We start from the raw sequence: 23,189 nt of genomic DNA on the forward strand, positions 1-23,189 counted from the left end.
TAGAAGTATCCACTCTTTCCCATGTATACCCTATCTCCCCTGTTGTCAGTAGTCTTTGAATTCCCTAGACCTCATTTATGCCATGGACATTAGCGTGACCTTTATCCATGAAACGGGAAGCTTGGTTTAATCGGCAGAAATCAGTCATGCTCACCCGTGCTGTGCCTTTTAACTTCTGTTATCATCTGCCTTTGAATCTCTCAGATCCAGTTTTCTTTCCTAGGGCTTTGACCTGAAGTTTAGAATTGAGTTTGGGACAAAAATGTGTCTTGCAGTGGGAGGTGCATGGACTCCTTATCATAAGCCAGATACTAAGGTGAAGCTGTGGAATTGAGTCCTCCTCTAACAAGGGAGAGAAAGGGATGTCTTATGACATGCCCAGATAGCTGGTAGCTATGGTTATGCTTGCTAGGATTTGGGTGCATGATGCTTGGCTTTAGTTAGCTCCCTTGGTCTTACTTTCCCAAAAATGAACTCTCTGGGTGATAGGCATCCTATTTATTCTCATTACCTGGCAAGATTTGCAGGATAATTGCTCAGAACTAGGATGTTGATCCAGATTTTTACATTACCCATCCCTTTTGTTCTTCCTGAGCTGCAGCCGGAGATTGCTGGTTGGTTCACAAGAACAAGCAGGGTAAGTCTAAAATGTAGGCAAAAGCTTAAAAACAATTAAGGAGTTTAGAATTTAATGAGAAATGTATAAGTTTTGAAGCATAATTTCTCTCCAGTCTTCATTTTTGGTTAAAATAAACAGTCATGATAGGACTGAGTTGTTTGCAAAATAGACCTTATAGTTGGCCTGATTACTTGCATAAAGTGCAGCAAGAAAAACTATTTCTACACAGGCCTTTTAGATTGGCTTTGATAGAACTCTGTTCCACAAGGAATCTCAGATAAGATCGTTTAAAGCCGAGCCCAGCCATTGGTTTGTATCCTCAAATACCTGTAAGTTGGGTGATCCTTTCCTCTTAAGGTCCCAAGATAAACTTGGAGCTCCTGGGTCTGTTAGAAAGTGAAATTCTTTACTGACCACAGGTCCAAAACCCTGTATAGGGACAGCGTTGGGAAGGGTACAAGGACAGTCTCCCCATGGGGTTTTATCAGCTCTGCAAGTTGAGCTTGACTCCTTAAAGAAAAGCATACCCTTCCATTCAAAGCCTTGGTAAAACAACCAGTTTCTCCAATTGCATCCTATTGCAAAAGAAAATGGATTCTTATTGCACAGATGCAAATAACTATATTGCCATAAGTTAACACTACTCACAGTTTCCAAATTCTAGAGGAAACCAGCAGAGAGAAACAAACATGCTGCAAATTTTGTTCACAGGAGTATACCTTACTCAATTATTAAAGGCTGTAAATAGTTCAAAATAAGTTTCATTGATTCTAAAAACCAAACAAGTATCAGCAACATTCCAAGCAAAAGTCAAAAACATTGCTTCAGTTTTCTGAGTTCAGTCCATTTAGTTAACTCTGGTTTTGTTTCATATTCATGAACATTTTAGGTCTTTAGGAGTCCTGTATGTTTTTCCCTTACTCCAATGTCACAATCTCCAAAGTTATCAGAAACTTGTATTTGAGAGTACCTGTCAGAGTCCCATAGCTTATTATAAACCATCTTTTGAGAAGGATTAAAACAAGACAACAATTGTCTGTGAATAACAAAATATCCAGGGTAGTTACAGTTAGAAACACAATTAGTTATGACTGATAGCATACACTCAGACATTAGAATTTTAGAAATGCCATACAATTTTGGAACATATATTATTCACAGAAATATAGCCTTAAGAAGATTGAACACTATGTTAGCAATCCCATGTACCTAAACGTATCAAATAATCCTGTTTACCTCTCTTTTGGATACTCCATGGACCCTCTGAAGCCTTCAAAAGCCAGGTGTCAGAAAAGAAAATTTTGAAGCTGAAGTTTGATTTTGAAAAGTCTGTTAAATTTGTTAGAGGTTTGAAACACTTGATGTTATAAAATAGAATTCCAGATTACCATAAATTATTTATTTTGCCAAAATGACTCAGAAATTTTAAAAAAGCAAAAACCTTTTATAATCCTTTACAAATTTTGCTAAAGAGCAGATTCATGCCTTAAGAGTACCTTGTTGTGCTTTTATTTCAATGTTTAATTTACAGAAAAAACATATAACTTTTTGAATGTAGTCAATATGTTCACACAAGGAACTTTTGCAAGATTTTTACAATCTTTCCACCACTTGTTTGAACTGTTAGCTTTATTTTATCTAATTCAAAACATTCTTTAACCCTAGGCAAGAATGTACATTTCATGCCTACTTATAATCTTTTATTAAAAACACATTTTATTGTTGCTACACATCTCACATGTAAATTTATTCCCAGTAGTTTCAATTACATGCTATAATGGTAACTACTAGCAATTTTTAACTTTAGTGTAAAACCTGGTGAGTTTTTTTTTGATTATGTGCTAGGTGCAACCAAGGTTTGATGCCTTCCAGCATAATTAAGGGCATGGTTAGTTCTAAATGTCCCCAGGCCTTTCCAGTTGTGAAGCAGGCAAGTCAAATAGTTCTCAAAACCCAAAAAGTGGTTTACAACCTTAAAACATTTAGCAAACCTAGCACCTGACCTGCCCAATTTAATCCACCTATTTATATTTTGACAACATCTGCTTTTCACCAATAATCTTTAAGGCTATTTCTCAAAGATTAACGTCATGTGAACTGAAAGGTACCACAGCTTTTATCTTCCCTTTAAAAAAATATTTGATCCATACACTTATCTTCCTTTATGCCAATTAATGAGCTCTTTTATAGACATCACACTCAGAACACATATATAACGACACAGACAGGCAGAAGAAAACCCAGTCTCTGTAAGATCTCTCTTTTGCCAATCTCCTAATTGGATTATTGGCCTCCAGGTGGAGCCCTTTAAGACACAGAGCTAGGAAAACACACAGCTCCTAAGGCCTAATAAACGGGCACAGGTGGGGCAAAAACAGATTTTGAGAGGGATCAATCCACTTTTAATTCCTGCAGTTCCATGAGGAAAACTGAGGTCTCTCCCCTCATGTTTGCATTAAAAGTGGAAAGTCAAAATGGAGAAAAATAATTTAGTCAACTGAAAAACAAACTTTTTCCAGCAAAACAATGTCCAAGAAAACAAAAACGTAAAGTCCTCTTAAATATACCTATAATTTGGATATCCATTTTTAATTAAGCTGAGCATGCCTTAAAAAAATCCTTTTAACTTACTATCTGACTCTAGCAGTGCCAAGTGGCCAATATTTATGGCTTTCAAACTTTATTAAAGGCTCACAGAAGGGAAAATCCAAAGTGGTTCGTGGAGGCGAAGAGAATTAACAGATAGCAAAGGTCGCACAGATATCAAACCAGAAAGCACTCATTCCCTAAGCTGGGATTGAACCCAGGGCCGCCATTGTAAAATGGCAGAGGCTAGAACAAAATATTGCCAGGTGGTTGTAGGTCTTGGTTTCAAGGACTTAAAACAAGATGGAGCCTGCAGCAAAGTTTGTTAGAGACCATATAGAAAGTCAGGCAAAGCACACCAGATTGACTATAGCTTAAGGCCAACCTCACAAATCCTTTCTTACAATTAAAACTCTACAGAAACTATAAACAGTAATCCCCATCATTCCCGGCCCAGCAAAACATCTTCCAAAAGGAAAAAGAAAAGCCTCTCTTAAAAGTCAACTACTGACAGGCTAGAGAAAAGAAAAGATACCTGGGGAAGATCCTCTTATTCTTATGCAAATATTTCCTCTTGGCGAGAGGAGGGGAAGGCTCTGCGGATGTGTGGCAGGGAGCACAGGCCAGCCTGCTGCTGGGCACCCTAGGGCCATACATTCCAGCTCTGGCCCGGAGGGGAGCTGGGGAGCCGCCATTCCCCAATCCATCCCGCGCGTGCCTGCAGCCGTTGGGGTGGGGTGGTGTGCAGTTTCCTCTACCCTCGGAAGAGGTCCCAGGAGAAAATGACATAGAAACCAAAAGAAAAAAAAAATTGGTTTGCATATTACTCACCCTTCTTCAAGCCCCACGTCCGGACGCCAAAAACGTAGAAAACTGGGTTCTTGTCGTACAACCAGTAAAAGTTAGGCACACAGACACTTTGACGAGTGAGGGGGAATGGAATTTATTGGGTGAAAAGGAAAAAAATAAAAAAGGGAAACAGGAACCCACAGAAAAGCGAGACTCCTGCTAGCAGGTTTCCTGCCTCACAGATTGAATCCCAGGTTACCACACAGGAACTGGAGAGGCCAGGCTCCTCCTCCCTGCAAAGGGCGCAAACTTCAAGAGGCTCCAGCTTGTCCTCGCCAGTGCGCAGGTGGGCATTATTCAGAAAGAATCAGTCGGGAAAAGGGTGGGCTTCATCTGGGACCCGCAGTCTGGTTTTTTAGCCTTCAAGCTGTTTTAGGCTTGACGGCGGAGTTTCTCCGGGGACCCTTGGCTGCCTTCTGTCTCTATCACTCACACAGGCTGAGGTTAGGCCAAAGTTCAGGGACCTGGGGAAGGGATAGAATCTTAACCAAACTTTGGTTAACAGGCATTTTGCTCCCATTGATCAGTAGGAACAAACTAGCTAACCAATTATGGGGCAAAAAACAGGAATTTTTTGAAGTGTCTGTGTCTGGCCTTGTCATAGATAAACAAGGGGGCATTAGTGAGTCTTAACTAAGTTATAAGGAGAAGAGTGGTTCTTTGTAGTAAGCACTTTCTTGGAACATAGAGGGTAGAGGAATACTTTAACCTTCTCTGTTTTCCAGGAGAACAAGAAAAATTTACCATTGTCACTACATTACTTGGTTCTCTCAGTTTTTTGTTGCAAGAAGACTGAACTTGAAATTCCTCACACAGGTGTTAATCTGTATTGCCACAAGCTAATGCTTTCTACCCAACTACTATTTATCCTGCTTGTTCCAACCCATCCTTCAGCAAGCAACTTATATCACTGAACTGGGTGGTGTTTCCAAATCCCGAACAAAGACAGGTGATTTGCCATGTATTTCCATTGACAATGTTGCTTTTTACCTGAGCCCTGTGCCCCTGGAAAATAGTAACAATTAAGAAATCCTCCCTCACATTTATGTTCCTGGAATTTGCTTATTGCAAGGAACCACCCTTCCCATCAGAAATTAGAAATGACTCATAGATGCTCCCATTGTTTTCTTAGGGCAAGACAAAAGCCATCTGTGTTAATCAGGGTTCTCCAGAGAAACAGAACCAATGGTAGATAGATAGATAGATAGATAGATAGATAGATAGATAGATACATGAGGACATTTATTATGTGAGTTTCTGACATGATTATGGAGACTGAGAAGTCCTAAAATATGCTATCCACAGGCTAGTGAACCAGGGAAGCCTGTGGCATAATACAGTCTGATTCCAAAAGGCCTGGGAAACTAAGAGGGCTGCTAGTGTAGTCCCAGAGTCCAAAGACCTGAGAACCTGGAATCCTAATGTCAGAAGGCAGGAAAAGATGAATGTTGCACCTTCAAGAGAGAGAGAGAATTTGCCTTCCCTCTGCCTGTTGTTCTATCTGGGCTCTCAATGGATTGGCTGATGCCTGCCCACATTGTTGAGGATAGATCTTCCTTACTCAGCCTATTTTTAAAAAATATTTTTTGCTTGTGCCTCAGTACATAGATTATTGATTCAAATGCCAGTCTCTTCCTAATACACTCTCATGAACATATCCAGAAATAATGCTTTACCAGCTACCTGGACATCCCTTAACCCAGTCAAGTTGACATCTAAAATTAACTATCATAGCCTCCAGATTCCCATTCTTTGTTTCATGAATAGTGGAACTGTTTGTCCGCATTGGTCAATAGGAACAAAATGCCCATCAATCTGACTTAAGAAAACTTTAGTTGAGCTTCTCTCCTTTCCCCAGGGCCCTCAACTTTGAGCTCATCTTATACTGGAGTAGTACTGGTTACAGTAGGTAGCTAGTCAGGCACAAGCAGGGCAGGAGAGGGCTCCCCCACACATGCCACCGGGAAAGTCAGGTGACTCTCAGATGATGGTCAGGCAGTTAACTGTTTCTCTAAAATAATAATTTGTCACAGCCAGGACCAGGGACAGGCAGCCTCCCTATATTGATAGGAAACACTTAAAACTGGGGATCAGCAGCTTCCTGATAAGATCTCAGGAGTTGGGTGAATGGACTCAAGCATGCACATTATGAGGCAAAATGGCAGAGTATGGAGTTCCAAGGACATTCCACAGGTAAAGGGAAGAATGCCTCAAGTCAGCATGCCTACAAGTCCAGTAAACACATTGCACATGCAGGCAGCCCACCCCAGGGGAAGAATAAAGGGAAAAGGGATGCAAGACACTGGAAGCAGGCCAGCACATAAAACCCTAAGTCAAAAGGTCAAACCACGCACTTGTCCTTCAAGTTGCCTGCTTGGGCCTCTTCCTTTTGTTGTGCTCTAAAGCTTTTTAATAAACTTCCACTCCTGCTCTAAAACTTGCCTCAGTCTTTCCTTCAGCCTTATGCCCCTCAGTCAAATTCTTCTAAGAAGGCAAGATTTGAGGTTGCTGCAGACCCAGATGGACCTGCCACCAGTAACAGTACTATTAAGTAAATTCTATCTTTACCACCTTTAATTAGTATCAAGCTTCATTTTTCTTTAACTATCAGAGACTGTTTTACCCTGAGGTCAGTCTATCTTAGGAAGGGCCACTAAGAGGGGGTTGTGTGCTGGCTCTGGTTGAGGGTGGACCAAAGTTGAGGGCATGTCAAAGGGAGAATAAGGGAGTAGAATAAGGGAGTAGTAAGGGGAAATGACTAGGGCAGGGGATGGGATAGGGATGGAGTTGAAGGGGCTTGAACAAAGTTAGAGACGTGAAAAAAAGCAGGTAAGGGTGTTGGTCAATGTCAATGCAGTTAGGCCATCTGTGTTTGCTAATTGACATGTACCTAAGTTAGGCCTATCTTCCCACAGACACTAGGAGACAAGGGCTCTCTCCTTCCTGATGATTATATTTCAAAGGAATGGCTCTCAAATCATTGAGAAAGACGCTCCTGGGTTGTAGAAGATACATATACGTCTCAAAGGGACAGAAAAAGGGTTTGCAATTGTAAGTTATTTTTAAAGTAAATCCTTCTAAGAAAAGGGAGGTCAGGGGCCTGTAGTTAGTTTTGGGTTGGAACATTCAGGAAATTTTTTTGGCAGCATTAAGCTTTCTCATGAGGGAAATTAAGGGTGCTAGGGTCATAATCCTAAAGACATGGCCTTGAGCTGTTAGACACTATGCTAGTGTTTGTTCAAGTCTCTTGGTATGGAGGGGGAGAGATAGATAAAATCATTTGCACTGAGAGTATACAGCTTTCATAGAACAAGGTTGAGGCCCAGTTAAGAATGGTCAGAGTAGCCTGAGTAAATTTTGGTCAAGAAGATAGTCTTTGTTATGATGTGCTGTCAGATCATACCACATCCACACACTCATCCCACTCCCCAGTACTGTTTTTTTTCTAGACTTGTTCACTTCTCCCTACAAAAGTAAAGCCCTTTTCTGCCTGGCTTTTGAGACGTTTGCAGAGGTCAGCATATTCCCCATTGTAATAGCCATCCACGTCTTCTGTCATAGTTCCTGTCCACCATCTTGCAAAAATCCTTTGGAATAAACTCTCTTCTTACCTAAGCCTGGGTTTTTTTATTTGACATCATAGCGCTCTATAATTATCATATTGTATTGTAACTACTTGTTTCATGTCTGTCTTACTGTAAACTCTGTAAGAACAAGGACCGTGTCTGTTACCCAGTGTTTAGTGCAGCATGTAGTATCAAATAGGTGCTCAATAAATATTTATTGACTGAAGCATTTATGGAAGGATTCTGTATTGAGAATGTATTTATAATTATAATACTATATACAGAGTTATGTCATTGTCCTCTGTATATTGACCGCATTATCAAATATGAAAGTTTTTAAGGGGAAGAGGGAAAATAATGGTGCTAGGAATTTCCTTTGCTAAAGTTTATCTCCTTCAGTCACTGAAGAAGAACAGAGACTGACAATATATTACCTTTCTTTTCTTTCTTGTAGAAATATGAACCTTCCCATTATAAATTGTAGAGGAGGAAAAACTTTTCTGCTATCAAGTTCAGGCACTGGGGCCTGTAAATTAAGCTGACAAAAGCCATAGGAGCAAAAGAAAAGGCATACAGTTGTGAAGCCAGAATGTCTGAGATAGGTCTCAGGTTAATTTAGAAAGTTTGTTTTGCCAAGGTTGAGGAAACATGCCTGTGACACAGCCTCAGGTGGTCCTGATGACATGTGCCCAAGGTGGTCAGAGCACAGTTTGGTTTTCTACATTTTAGAGGGATATGAGACATCAATCAATGTATGTAAGATGAACATTGGTTAGGTCTGGAAAGGCAGGACAACTGGAATCGGGGAGGGGGCTTCCAGGTCACAGGTAGATAAGAGACAAATAGTTGCATTCCTTTGAGTTTCTGATTAGCCTTTCCAAAGGAGGCAATCAGATATGCATTTATCTCAGTGAGCAGAGGGGCGACTTTGAATAGAATGGGAGGCAGGTTTGCCCTGAGCAGTTCCCAGCTTGACTTTTTTCCTTTAGCTTAGTGATTTGGGGGCTCCAAAATTTATTTTCCTTTCACAGTTTTTATTAAAGCTAATATTTTTATGTGGGTGAAGGCCTCACAGAAAACAAGTAAAAACTCAAAGAAGCAATTAGACTTGGGGGCTTATACCATTTTAACAAAAGGAAATACATTGTAGACAACTGACAAGACAAAGAAAAGTGAGTTTGGTTTTCTAGGAGTGATAAATTGTGGGAAAGTGACTAGGAAATACATAGAGTAACTAATGGAAGATAAAGCTTATCTTGGTAAGATTGGTTTATGCAGACTTAGTATTAACTCTTATGTGATGATAAGTGTTGCTCTCACCTTCCTGGTTCAGGGAGGGCACCTTTTTAATGGAAAGTTCATTCCTTGCTTTTAGGCAGATAGAGGAGGACAGAAAGCTCTTCCTGCATCTACTGTTTCTCAGTTTCCTTCAGCTCAAAATAATCTCTATGCCAAAGTGGCTTATTTTAAAGTGGCATATTCTGATCTTCTTCAAGATCCTTGGCCATTTATAACAGAAAGAATTTGAGGATTTTTGTTTTGAGATCTAGTTTGTTGTTATGTCTTTTAATCAACCTGAAGATATTTCTCATTTGTTCCTGTATTTTAAAAGTAAGCCAAAAAGGTAAAATTTATGTTTTATTTTCTATTTTTTCCCACTGGAATAGACTGCACACTTAACTGTACACTTTGGTAAACTGTTCAAATTAATCCCAATGATTATATTTAAGGTAAAGAGCTATTTGCTGAGTATTTAGCAACCCACTAAGATCATTGATCTCATTGATATCATGGCTCAGTTTCCAGAGTGAGATTGATAATTAACAATGTAGATTAGTTGCTACAGGCAAGATCTTTGTGTGTTGATATACTGTCTTTCAGCTCTCTTTTTAAGAGTGCTAATCACATTTGCATACTTTTTTCTTCGTGAAGACTTTTATTGCTGTCTATAAACTTTGAAAATATCTTCAGCATAGCAGCAACTTTGCTCAATTGTTCATAGTCTTAGTTCCTTTACACTTTGTTAAATGAAAGCAGTATTGCTGAACAGAAACGACATATCTCAATTTGAAGAAAAGGAAAGACTCCTATTTTGAAAGTAACCAAAACTGAAATAATGTAAAAGATTTATAATCAAATGGAATGAAGCTGCTTTGTGATTTAAGCTTTACAAAGGGTAGCAACTAGAATTATTCAATATGAAGGTCAAGCTCAAGAAGCAGTGTTCACTTTGTAAAACAAATTTCTGGTTGACATGGCAAATATAAATACAGCACCATACAAGAGCAGGAGGAGGGGAGTGTCACAAGAAGCCCTACACTGTGTTTATAATCACAGCTGGCAACGTTTACCTAACTTCCAATCCAGTTAGTCAACCACTGTATCCCTATGTGAGCAAGATGATGTAGATTATTGAAAATATTCTATATGCCAAAATAAAGGCAACAGGCTCAAGAGAAATAGTTTTGGCTAGGTTTATTAGATTTGGCAGAAAACAAAGAAAATGACAGCAAGATTGGAGTGGTAGTTTGAGACTTAATTTTCCTACAAAAATATGCCAATTAATGTATTCTATTAGTACATTACAATGATTCCAGTATAATTTTTCATGACATAACCAAGAATGGCTCAAGTATCTATAGTGGCTTAGGACAGATTGCAAAATGCATAGACCCTCTGGTGACTGAGATGGCTTCAGGTTCTGCCAGACCACCAGGCAGAAATACAGCTACAGAATACATTATTGTATGCCCAGAGAAGGAATCAGTAACAGAGAAAGAGAGAGAATAATGGGATATCCCTGAAGATGGTCAAAGCACATTGATTCAAGTGATATTGAATGATCAAAGCTAGGAGGTGTGCAGCATTCCAGGAAGTCTACCATAACATAAGAGGGTTCATGGGCTGTAGGCAAATCCCAGGGATGGACATTACTGGTAAGACAAAGAAGTCCCCGGTCCTATAGAGATCTAAGTAACGGGCTATAGAAGAGGAAAAACCTTTTTCCCCCTACCCATTTTAGGTTCATTGGCTGGGACCTGTGAATTAGACTGACAAAAGATAAAATAGCAAGAGAAAAGCAAACAATTTGATTAACATGTGCCCCATATATACACATCGAGCAACAGATACTAAATGATGTGAAACTCAAAGGGATAGTTAAAATGTGGGCTTATATAATATCTTAACAAAATAAAAATAAATATTTAGAGAAGTGGCGAAACAAAGGAAAAGGACTTTGAATTTCTAGGAAAGTAAATTTGGGGAAGGTAAATACATGGGGGAAACTAATGGAAGATAAGGGCTAGTTAGTAACATTTGTTATGAAGATTCATCTTGGGGTGTCCCTAGGCTGCTGAGGGTCTAGAGTTGTCTGTGATGATTAATTTCAATTTTTCTTGGTTGAGTGGTGAGGGGAGACACCTTTACAAATTTATGTCCTGCTTTTAGGCAAATAGGGGCAGGGCAGAGAGCTTTTGTATCTTGGTATCTGCTTCTTCCCAATTGCTTTTGCCTCAAGAAAATCCTTATGTTAAGGTGCCACATTTTGGGGTGGTATATACTGCTACTCTTCAAGGTGTATTAACAAGACTCAAGGAAATAGCAGAAGCCTATTTTCAGAATAGAGGCATCTGGTTTACACTGGACTAGCAGAATGGTCACTCACAGCTGAGCGATGGGCTAGAAAGACTTCATTACCTCCTGATTAAGGACAGGATTAAGGACAGGATTGGTCCTCCACTGTAGACTGAGGTTAATCAGTGCAGTTGTGGTGTGATTAAGGACAAAAAAAGTGAGACAAGGTCAGTGACATGCAGAGCCAGGGAACAAACTTCAAGAATTCAGAGTAAAGTCAAGCAAAGGGTGCCTTTAATTTGTTGGAATTCATTATCTGGTATTTCATGAAAAAGATGTGAATGCTTTGAGCATACGTAGAGGGCAGCCTTTACACCTGCACACTCAATTGCATTGCCTCTTACCAGCTCATGGACAATTAACGTGTCATTTTTCTCCTTTTCTTTAATCTGTTTTTTTCCATCATTACTAGATCATTTCCATCAGTATGCACACATGTGGCAATATCCCACTTTGACACAACTCTCCTTCGATGTTACATCTTTTTGAGATATTTTTAACTTCCTTTGCTCCCCATTTAGCAAAACTGCCTTAAACCCCTCAATACTCACTGTCTTTACTTCATCACCTTCTGTTATCTCTTGAACTCACACTAGTCAGGTTTTTATCATGGTCACTCCGTTGAAGTAACTCTTGACAAGGTTACCAATGATTTCCATGTTCCTAAATCCCACACTCAATTCTCAGTCCTCATATTATTTTCCTATAAGCTGTATTTGACATAATTTGATCATTTACTCCTTGGCTTCTGTCTCCTTCCCTTTTGGCTGCTTTTTCTTGGCATACTTTGCTTGATCATCCTTATCCTCCAGATATCTTGAGTGTTGGAACCCCTGGTGGCTTAGTTCTAGAATTTTTTCCTTATATTTTCTTATTGCAAGGCATGTGACTTTCTGCTTGAGGACTTTTTCTGGCCACAGGAGTGTGCTCCACCTGTAACTCGGGTGGGCTGCCACTGAAATTTAGTACTGTTAGATCAGCCCTTAATCAGTAATTGACAGAAATTAGTGGATAAATATCCTGACTTCTTTACTGCTTGGGAGAGATGACATTAGGACATGTTCTATAGTTTCTTGGAATTCTCCTTCAGCTGGATTGAGCTTTAGTCGGACAAAGAAGTAACTTTTTTGTTTATTAATGCATGCTGTATTGGCTTTCTTCCCTTTTCTGTCTCACTTTTCTATTTTCCAATTGGTGCTTCCTGGGGTCACCTCTTGTTTAAACTTGGGCATTTAAACTTGGATATTAAACAGGTTCTGAGACAGAGATGTGTGTGCAAGAGGTTTATTGAGGAGTGATCTCAGGAATGACATTAGTAAGGTTGTGAGAGAAGCAGGATTGGTCACAGGGAGAAGCCGAACTACAATGCAAAAAACCATTGGTATTAGCTGACTCTATGGGGAGCTTTATAACTAGGATGTCCTTCAGAGTTAAGGCAAAAGGGTCAGGGGCTTGTATCTTGCATAGACCAGTCATTGTATGGAACTTGTCCCTGGGAAGGGGCTATAACCTAGACAAGATAGCTCTTATTGGCTAAGGGCAATGTTCAGAGAAGGACTCAGCTGTGAGCCATCAGCAGCAATACTCTTGACAACTGGGAAAATGAGCAAGAAGGGATGCTAATGGATCGCCAAAATTCACTACATTTGATCCCTGTGATGCTTGAATTTAATTGTTTGATATGGTAAGTTTGCTGATCTGGGAAAAGCTCCTTTCAGGATTCTGGTTGCTCTCTGTGGAATTATAAAAAATGTATTCGGCTTTTTAGCAATGGGTTTGCCACCAGAACACAGGTGTCATGAAAAGCACACCTAAAAGCCAAAATGGGAAAGGAAAAGGCTCATATCAGCATCATCGTCATTGGACATCAAGATTCGGGCAAGCCCACCACTAATGGCCATCTGGTAGACAAAAGAACCATTGAAAACTTTGAGAAGGACGCTGCTGAGATGGGAAAGGGCTTTTTCAAGTATGCCTGGGTCTTACATAAACTGAAAGCTGAGTGTGAATGTGGTGTCACCATTGATATCTCCCCATGGAAATTTGAAATGAGCAAGTACTACATGACTTACTGATGCCCCAAGACGCAGAAACTTTATCAAAAACATGATTACAGGTACATCTTAGGCTGACTATGCTGTCCTGATGCTTGCTGCTGGTGTTGGTGAATGTGAAGCTAGTATCTCCAAGAATAGGCAAACCTGTAAGCATGCCCTTCTGGCTTATACACTGGGTGTGAAACAATTAATTATATGTGTTAACAAAATGGATTCCACTGAGCCACCCTACAGTCAGAAGAAATATGAAGAAATTATTAAGGAATTCTGCACTTACATTAAGAAAATTGGCTGCATTCTTGGAAGAAGTGGCATAGGTACAAAAAAGAAAAAAGAAAACAAAATTGGCTAGAACCCCAACACAGAAGCATGTGTGCCAAGTTCTGGTTGGAATGGTGACAATATGCTGGAACCAAGTGCTTAGCATGCCTTGGATCTAGGAATGAAAAGTCACCTGTAAAGATGGCAATGCTAATAAAATCATGCTGCTTGAAGCTCTGGGCTGCATCCTATCACCAACTTGTCCAACTGACAAACCCTTTCATCTGCCTTTCCAGAATGTCTACAAAATTGGTTGTATTGTTACTGTCCCTGGTGGCCAAATGGAGGCTAGTATTCTCAAACCTGGCATGGTGGTCACCTTTGCTCCAGTCAGTGTTACAACTGAAGTGAAGTCTGTTGAAATGCACCATGAAGCTTTGAGTGAAGCTCTTTCTGGTGACAATTTGGGCTTCAATGTCTAGAATTTGTCTGTTAAGATGTTCATCATGGCAACATTGCTGGTGACAGCAAACATAATCAACCAATTGGCTTCACTGCTCAGGTGATTATCCTGAACCATCCGGGTTAAGTCAGTGCTGGCTATGACCCTGTACTAGATCGTCACACAGCTCACATTGCTTGCAAGTTTGCCAAGCTGAAGGAAATGATTGATTGCTGTTCTGATAAGAACCTGGAAGATGGCCCTATATTCTAGAAGTCTGGTGATGCTGCCATCATGGATATGATTCCTGGCAAGCCCATGTGTGTTGAGAGCTTCTCTGACTATCCTCCTCTGGATTGTTTTGCTCTTTGTGATATGAGACAGACAGTTGCTGTGGATGTCATCGAAGCAGTGGACCAGATTGCTGTTGGAGCTGACAAGGTCACCAAATATTCCCAGAAAGCTCAGAAGCCTAAATGCATATTATCTCTAATACCTGCCACCCCAGTCTTAATCAGTGGTAGAAGAATGGTTCCAGAACTGTTTGTTTCAGTTGATAATTTAATAGTAAAAGTCTGGTTAATGATAAGAATGCATCATAAAACCTTCAAAATAAAAGGAGAATGTTTTGTGGACCATTTTGGGGTTTCCTTATTTTTATTTTTATTTTTTTGCATGTGGCAGTTTTAAGTTATTAGTTTTTAAAATCAGTACTTTTTATTTTATTTTTTCTGACTTTTATTTTTTAAGTTCAGAAAGTATATGTGTGGATTTGTTACAGGGGTGAAGTGTGTGTCATGGGGATTTGATGTACAGATTATTTTGTCCCCCAGGTAATGAGCATAGTACCAGATAGGCAGTTTTTGATCCTCATCCTCCTCCCACCCTCCACCTTAAGTAGGCCCAAGTTCTTTTGTCTATTGTCCCCTTCTTTGTGTCCATGTGTACTCAATGTTTAGCTTCCACTTGTAAGTCAGAACATGCAGTATTTGGTTTTCTGTTCTTTTGTTAGTTCATTCGGAATAATGGCCTCCAGCTCTATTGATGTCAATGCAAAGGACATGATTTTGTTCTTCTTTATGGCAATGTAGAGTTCTGTGGTGTACATGTACCACATTTTCTTTATCCAGTCCACCACTGATGGTTATATAGGTTGCTTTCATGTCTTTGCTATTGTGAATAGTGCTGGGATGAACATATGCATGCATGTGTCTTTATGGTAGAACAATTTAATATTCCTTTGGGTTTATACCCAGCAATAGAATTGCTGGATCAAATGGTATTTCTGTATTAAATTCTTTGAGAAATTTCCAACTGCTTTCCACAGTGGCTAAACTAATTTACATTCCCACCAGTGGAGTATAAATGTTCCCTTTTCTCTGCAACCTTGCCAGCACCTGTTATTTTTAGAGTTTTTGATAATAGCCATTCTGACTGGTGTGAAATGGTATCACATTGTGGTTTTGATTTGCATTGCTCTAATGATTAGCGATGTTGAACGTGTTTTCATATGCTTGTTGGCTGCATCTATTTTGTCTTTTGAGAAGTATCTGTTCATGTCCTTCGCCCATTTTTTAATGGGGTTGTTTTTTGCTTGTTAATTTAAGTTCCTTATAGATTCTGAATATTAGACCTTTGTCAGATGCATAGTTTGCAAATATTTTATCCCATTCTGTAGGTTGTATGTTTATCCTGTTGATAATTTCTTTTGTTGTTCAGAAGCTCTTTAGTTTAATTAGGTCCCACTTGTCAATTTTTTTTTATATTGCTTTTGTTGTCTGAATCATGAAACCTTTGCCAGGGCCTATGTCCAAATGATACTTCCTAGATTTTCTTCTAGGTTTTTCCTGGTTTTAGGTATTACATTTAAGTGTTTAATCCCTCTCGAGTTGATTTTTATATATGTTGAAAGGAAGGAATCCAGGTTCAATCTTCTGCATGTGGCTAGCCAGTTATCCCAGTACCATTTATTGAATGGTCCTTTCCCCATTGCTTGTTTTTGTCAGCTTTGTTGAAGATCAGATGATTGTAGGTGTGTGGCTTTATTTCAGGGTTCTCTAACCTGTTCCATTGGTCTATGTGTCTATTTTTGTGCCAATACCATGCCATGTTGTTTGCTGTATCCTTGTAGTATAGTTTGAAGTCTGGTCAGGTGATGACTCCAGCTTTGTTCCTTTTGCTTAGGATTGCTTTGGCTAGTCAGGCTCTTTTTTCATTCCTTATAAATTTTAGAGTGTGTGTATGATTTTTTTTTCTAATTCTGTGAAAAATGTCACTGGTAGTTTGATAGGAATAGCATTGAATCTGTGAATTGCTTTGGGCACTATGACCATTTTAACAATATTGATTGTTCCTATCCATGAGCTGAAATGTTTTTCCATTTGTTTATGTCATATCTGATTTATTTCAGCATTGTTTTATAATTCTTGCTGTAGAAATATTTCACCTTCCTGGTTAGCTGTATTCATAGGTATTTTATTCTTTTTGTGGCTATTGTGAATGGGATTACTTTCTTGATTTTTCTCTCAGCTTGGTGCATTGATTTTGTATCCTGAAACTTTGCTGAAGTTGTTTATCAGATCGAGGTGCCTTTGGGCAGAGACTATGGGGTTTCCAGGTATAGAATCACATGATATGGGAAGAGAGATAATATGACTTCCTTTCTTTCTTTCTATTTGGTTGCCTTTTATTTCTTTCTCTTGCCTGATGGCTCTGTCTAGGACTTTCAGCACTATCTTGAACAGGCGTGGTGAGAGTGGGCATCCTTGTCTTGTTCTGGTTCCCAAGGGAAATGCTTTCAGCTTTTGCCCCTTCAGTATGATATTGGCTGTGGGTTTTTTATAGATGGCTCTTATTCTGAGGTATATCACTTTGATGTCTAGTTTGTTGAGGGTTTCTAACATGAAGGGATGTTGAATTTATTAGTATTGAAAGCCTTTATGGCATCTATTGAGATGATTATGTGCTTTTGTTTTTAGTTCTATTTATGTAAAATCAGTACTTTCAATGGAAACAACTTGACCAAAAATATGTCACAGAATTTTGAGACCCGTAAAACAAACTTTAACGAGAAAAAAATATATATATTATAGATATTTGTCTAATATATAAATATATTTTATATATTTATATAATATATTTAGCTAATATAAATATATAATATATTTATATACAAATAAATTTGTATATAAATATTTATATGTAAATATGAATATATATTTATGTTATCTAAATATATATTTATATTATAAAATATGTTTTTGAAATAAATATATTTCTAAAATATATTTATTTCAAATATATTTAGTTTATATAAATTTATTTTATATATATGTATTTATTTTATATAAATATAGATATATTTTATATAATAAACATTAATTTTCTATAAATATATAAAAGTTTTAGAAAAATAAATATACATATTAATTTTATATTATATACATAAAGATTAACAAAATAGACTGCTAGCCAGACTAATAATAAAGAAAAGAGAGAAGAATCAAATAGACACAATAAAAATTAAAAAGGGGATATCACCACTGATCCCACAGAAATACAAACTACCATCAGATAATACTATAGATACCTCTATGCAAATAAATTCAAAAATCTGGAAGAAATGGATAAATTCCTGGACACATAGACCCTCCCAAGACTAAACCAGGAAGAAGTCAAATCCCTGAACAGACCAATAACAAGCTCTGAAATTGAGGCAGTAATTAATAGCCTGCAAACCAAAAAAAGCCCAGGACCAGACAGATTCACAGCCGAATTGTACCAGAGGTACAAAGAAGAGCTGGTACCATTCCTTCTGAAATTATTCCAAACAATAGAAAAAGAGAGACTCCTCCCTAACTCATTTTATGAGGCCAGCCTTATCCTGATACTAAAACCTGGCAGAGACACAACAAAAATAGAAAATTTCAGGCCAGTATCCCTGGTAAACATCAATGCGAAAATCCTCAATAAAAGACTGGCAAACTGAATCCAGCAGCACATTAAAAAGCTTATCCACCACGATCAAGTCGACTTCATCCTTGGGACGCAAGGCTGGTTTAATATACGCAAATCAATAAATGTAATTGATCACATAAACAGAACCAATGACAAAAACCAAATGATTATTTCAATAGATGCAGAAAAGGCCTTAGATATACTTCAATGCCTCTTCATGCTAAAAACACTCAATAAACTAGGTATTGATGGAACATATCTCAAAATACTAAGAGCTATTTATAACAAACCTACAGCCAATATCATACTGAATGGGCAAAAGCTGGAAGCATTCCCTTTGAAAACTGGCACAAGACAAGGATGCCCTTTCTCTCCATGCCCTCTCTCTCCACTCCTATTCAACATATTATTGGACGTTCTGTCCAGCACAATCAGGCAAGAGAAAAAACTAAAGGTATTCAAATAGGAAGAGAGGAAGTCAAATTGTCTCTATTTGCAGATGACATGATTGTATATTTAGAAAACCCCATCATCTCAGCCCCAAAACTCCTTAAGCTGATAAGCAACTTCAGCAAAGTCTCAGGATACAAAACCAATGTGCAAAAATCACAAGCATTCCTATACACCAATAATAGACAGCCAAATCATGAGTGAACTCCCATTCACAATTGCTACAAAGATAATAAAACACCTAGCAATACAACTTATAAGGGATGTGAAGGGCCTCTTCAAAAAGAACTAGAAACCACTGCTCAAGGAAATCAGAGGATACAAACAAATGGAAAAACGTTCCATGCACATGGATAGAAAGAATCAATATCGTGAAAATGGCCATACTGCCCAAAGTAATTCATAAATTCAATGCTATTCCCATCAAGCTACTATTGACTTTCTTCACAGAATTAGAAGAAACTACTTTAAAATTCATATGGAAACAAAAAAGAGCCCGTATAGCCAAGACAATCCTAAGCAAAAAGAACAAAGCTGGAGGCATCACACTACCTGACTTCAAACTATACTACAAGGCTACAATAACCAAAACAGCATGGTACTGGTACCAAAACAGATATATAGACCAATGGTACAGAACAGAGGCCTCAGAAATAACACCACACATCTATGACCATCTGATCTTTGACAAACCTGACAAAAACAAGCAATGGGGAAAGGATTCCCTATTTAATAAATTGTGTTGGGAAAACTGGCTAGCCACAAGCAGAAAACTGAAACTGGACCCCTTCCTTACACCTTATACAAAAATTAACTGAAGATAGATTAAAGAATTAAATGTAAGACCTAAAACCATATTAACCCTAGAAGAAAACCTAGGCAATACCATTCAGGACACAGGCATGGGCAAAGACTTCATGACTAAAACACCAAAAGCAATGGCAACAAAAGCCAAAATAGACAAATGGGATCGAATTAAACTAAAGAGCTTCTGCACAGCAAAAGAAACTACAATCAGAGTGAACAGGCAACCTACAGAATGGGAGAAAATGTTTGCAATCTATCCATCTGACAAAGGTCTAATATCCAGAATCTACAAGGAACTTAAACAAATTTACAAGAAAAAAACAACCTCATCAAAAAGTGGGCAAAGGATATGAACAGACACTTCTCAAAAGAAGATATTTATGTGGCCAGCAAACACATGAAAAAAAGCTCATCATCACTGGTCATTAGAGAAATACAAATCAAAATCACAATGAGATACCATCTCATGCCAGTTAGAATGGCGATCATTAAAAAGTCAGGAAACAACAGATGCTGGAGAAGATGTGGAGAGATATTAATGCTTTTACACTGTTGGTGGGAGTGTAAATTAGTTCAACCTTTGTGGAAGACAGTGTAGCAATTCCTCAGGGATCTAGAACCAGAAATACCATTTGACCCAACAATCCCATTACTGGGCATATACCCAAAGGATTATAAATCATTCTACTATAAAGACATGTGCACACATATGTTTATTGCAGCACTATTCACAATAGCAAAGATTTGGAACCAACCCAAATGCCCATCAATAATATACTGGATAAAGAAAATGTGACACATATACACCATGGAATAGTATGCAGTCATAAAATAGAATGAGTTCATGTCCTTTGCAGGGACATGGATGAAGCTGGAAACCATCATTCTCAGCAAAATAACACAGGAACAGAAAACCAAACGCCTCATGTTCTCACTCATAAGTGGGAGTTGAACAATGCGAACACATGGGCACAGGAAGGGTAATATCACACACCGGGGCCTGTCAAGGGGTAGGGGGCAAGGGGAGGGAGAGCATTAGGAGAAATACCTAAGGTAGATGACGGGTTGATGGGTGCAACAAACCACCATGGCACACGTATACCTGTGTAACAAAACTGCATGTTCTGCACATGTAACTCAGAACTTAAAGTATAAATATAAATATATATATATATTTATAAACTGATTCAAAGAAAAGAACAAGATAAAGGAATCCGGTATGGATTAGCATAGAGAAGAGATGCGTAAGGGACTTCTACATTACGGCTTTCAAATTTTTGATAATGAAGTTGTTAACCAGTTGTACAAAAAACAGAAGGGAGTTAAAATTAAAATTAGAAAAATTTCACTTTGGCCAAAGGGTGTATTTTTTTTTTTTTTTTTTTTTACATAACATTCTTCTGTTCATTCACCAATCATTTTTGTAGCCTCCATTTTAGTCTGGGCTATTCCAAGGTGCTGAAGTTTTTCAATAATGAGCAGTCAGGGTCTCAGATTCTACCGGGCTTGAAGCTGGATGGAGCTGGATGTCAAGGTTATAAAATGCCAAGAAAAGGCCATTGAAACTCATTAAAGAGTCTCTTCGCATTGTTAAAATAAATAAATAAATAAATAAATTTTATATAAATAAATATACATATTAATTTATATAAATATATTATATATTTATTTATGAAAATATATTTTAAATATATTATATAGATATGAATTTATGTAAATAAATATATATCATACAATATATATTTTTGTATAATACATCATTTAATATATTTGATCTTTGTACTCAGTTCTTGGCATTGGCATTTCCTGAGTGATAGTAGTGCCTTTTGTTATTCGTAATGAGTCCCTTTTAACATCATCTGAGTTTATGCTAATGAAGTGACTAAGCATGGGGTCCCAAATAGCTTTAGGTAGGGGGTTAGTCACTAGAAAGACAAAAACTCATGATTAGAGGGTTAGAATTTTCAGTCCCATCTCCTAACATCTGGGGAGGGAATGGAGGCTGAGTTTGTGTTCTATAAAAACTCTCGGACAATAGGATTCAGAGAGCTTTGGAGTTGTTGAACACATTGAAATGCTAGGAGAATAGTGCATTCATAATGGGAATGGAAGCTCCATATCCCCTCCCCCATAACTTGCCCCATGTATTTCTTCCAGTTAGCTATTTCCATTTTGTAGCCTTCATAATAAACGAGTACACCTAACTAAACTATTATCTTGAGTTCTGTGGGTTGTTCTACTCAATTATCAAACCTGAGGAGGTTATTTGGAGTTGTGGAAACTCCTGAATTTATAGCTCGTTGGTCAGAAGTATGGGTGGTTCTTAGGACTTGTAACTAGTATCTGAAGTTGGGGAAGTCTTGTGGGACTAAGCCCTTAACCTGTTGTTTATGTGCTAACTCTGGGAGTTAGTTTCAGAATTAACCTGAATTATTGGACACCCAGTTGGTGTCAGAGAATTGGTTATTGGTGTCAGAATAAAACATGTACATATTTGGTTTCAGAAGTGGTGTCGGAGAAAACACCACCAAGGTCTTTTCCTTTTTTCTTGGAATACATAAAAAAAGAAGGTTAGTGGTATCAGTTCTTGTTGCTATAGCTGTCTTGAGGCCAAAACAGATACTCTTAATCCCTCTTTTTTCATATTTGCTAGATTCCCTTTACCATCAGTTAGTACCCCTATTGATCCAGGGGGCTTACCTGGTGAGATGACCCATACTCTCTTCAATGGACTGAATTGTGTTCCTCCAAAATTCATAAGTTGAAGTCCTAACCCCCGTCACTTGTGTGACTGCATTTGAACATAGGGCCTTCAGGAGGTAATTAAAATGAAATGAGGTCATAAGCATAGGGCCTGATATGGTTTGGCTATGTGTCCCCACCCAAATCTCATGTCTAATTGTAATCGCCACATGTCAGGGGAGGGGCCTGGTGGGAGGTGATTGAATCATGGGGCAGACTTCCTCCTTGCTGTTCTTGTGATAGAGTTCTCACGAGATCTGTTTGATTGAAAGTGTGTAGCACATCCCCCTTCACACTCTCTCTCCTGCTTGGACATGTGAAGACGTGCTCACTTCCTTTTTGCCTTCCGCCACGATTGTAAGTTTCAGAGGCTCCTGGTCATACTTCCTGCTAAGCCTGTGAAACTGTGAGTCAAACCTCTTTTCTTCATAAATTACCCAGTCTCGGGTAGTTCCTTATAGCAATGTGAGAACAGGCGAATACAGGGCCCTAATCTGACAAGATTGCTGGCCCTATAAGAGGAAGAGAGGAGATTTCCTTCACTTTTCATGCACTTACACCAACGAAAAGATATGTGAGAACAAAGAGGCTGTCTGCAAGCCAGAAAGGAAGCCCTTACCAGAAACTAAACTTTTCTAGACCTTGATCTGGGAGTTCTAGACTCGAGAATTATGAGGAAATAAATTTTTGTTGTTTAATCCATCTGGACTGTGATATTTTGTTAATACAGCTCAAGAAGACTAAAACACTCTCATCCCCAAGGGTTCTGAGTCCCATGTTACTATCTTAGTTCATTTGTGCTAGTATAACAAAATATAAGAGACTGGGTAATTTATAATAAACAGAAATTTTTTTTTTACAGTTTTGGAGGCTAGGAAGTCCAAAGATCAAGGTGGTGGCATACAGTGTCTGCTGAGGGCCTTCTTGCTGATCCTCCCATGGTGGGAGGTGGAAGGGCAAAAAGGGGGGCATATGCTGTGTCCTCACATATTAGAATAGCAGAAGAACCAAAATGGGCCTAAGCTAGTCCCCTCCAACCCTTTTATTATCCATTTATGAGGGCAAAGCTCTCAGCTCTCATGACTCAATCACTTCTCCAAAGGCCCCATCTCAATACCATGACAATGGGGATTAAATTTCAATGTGAATTTTGGAGGAGACACATTTAAGCCATAGCAGTCACTATGCCTTTCTCAGGTCATGGCTTCTGCCCTTGT

General features: G+C 38.5%; 1 pseudogene; it reads left to right on the forward strand.

The window, feature by feature from the left end:
- Nucleotides 1-13,079: 13,079 nt before the first annotated feature.
- LOC100434007 (elongation factor 1-alpha 1-like) overlaps nt 13,080-23,189 on the forward strand; it is a 181,417-nt pseudogene continuing 171,307 nt past the window's right edge.

The sequence above is a fragment of the Pongo abelii genome, chromosome X, assembly GCF_028885655.2.
Source record: "Pongo abelii isolate AG06213 chromosome X, NHGRI_mPonAbe1-v2.0_pri, whole genome shotgun sequence".
NCBI classification, from domain to species: Eukaryota; Metazoa; Chordata; class Mammalia; order Primates; family Hominidae; genus Pongo; species Pongo abelii.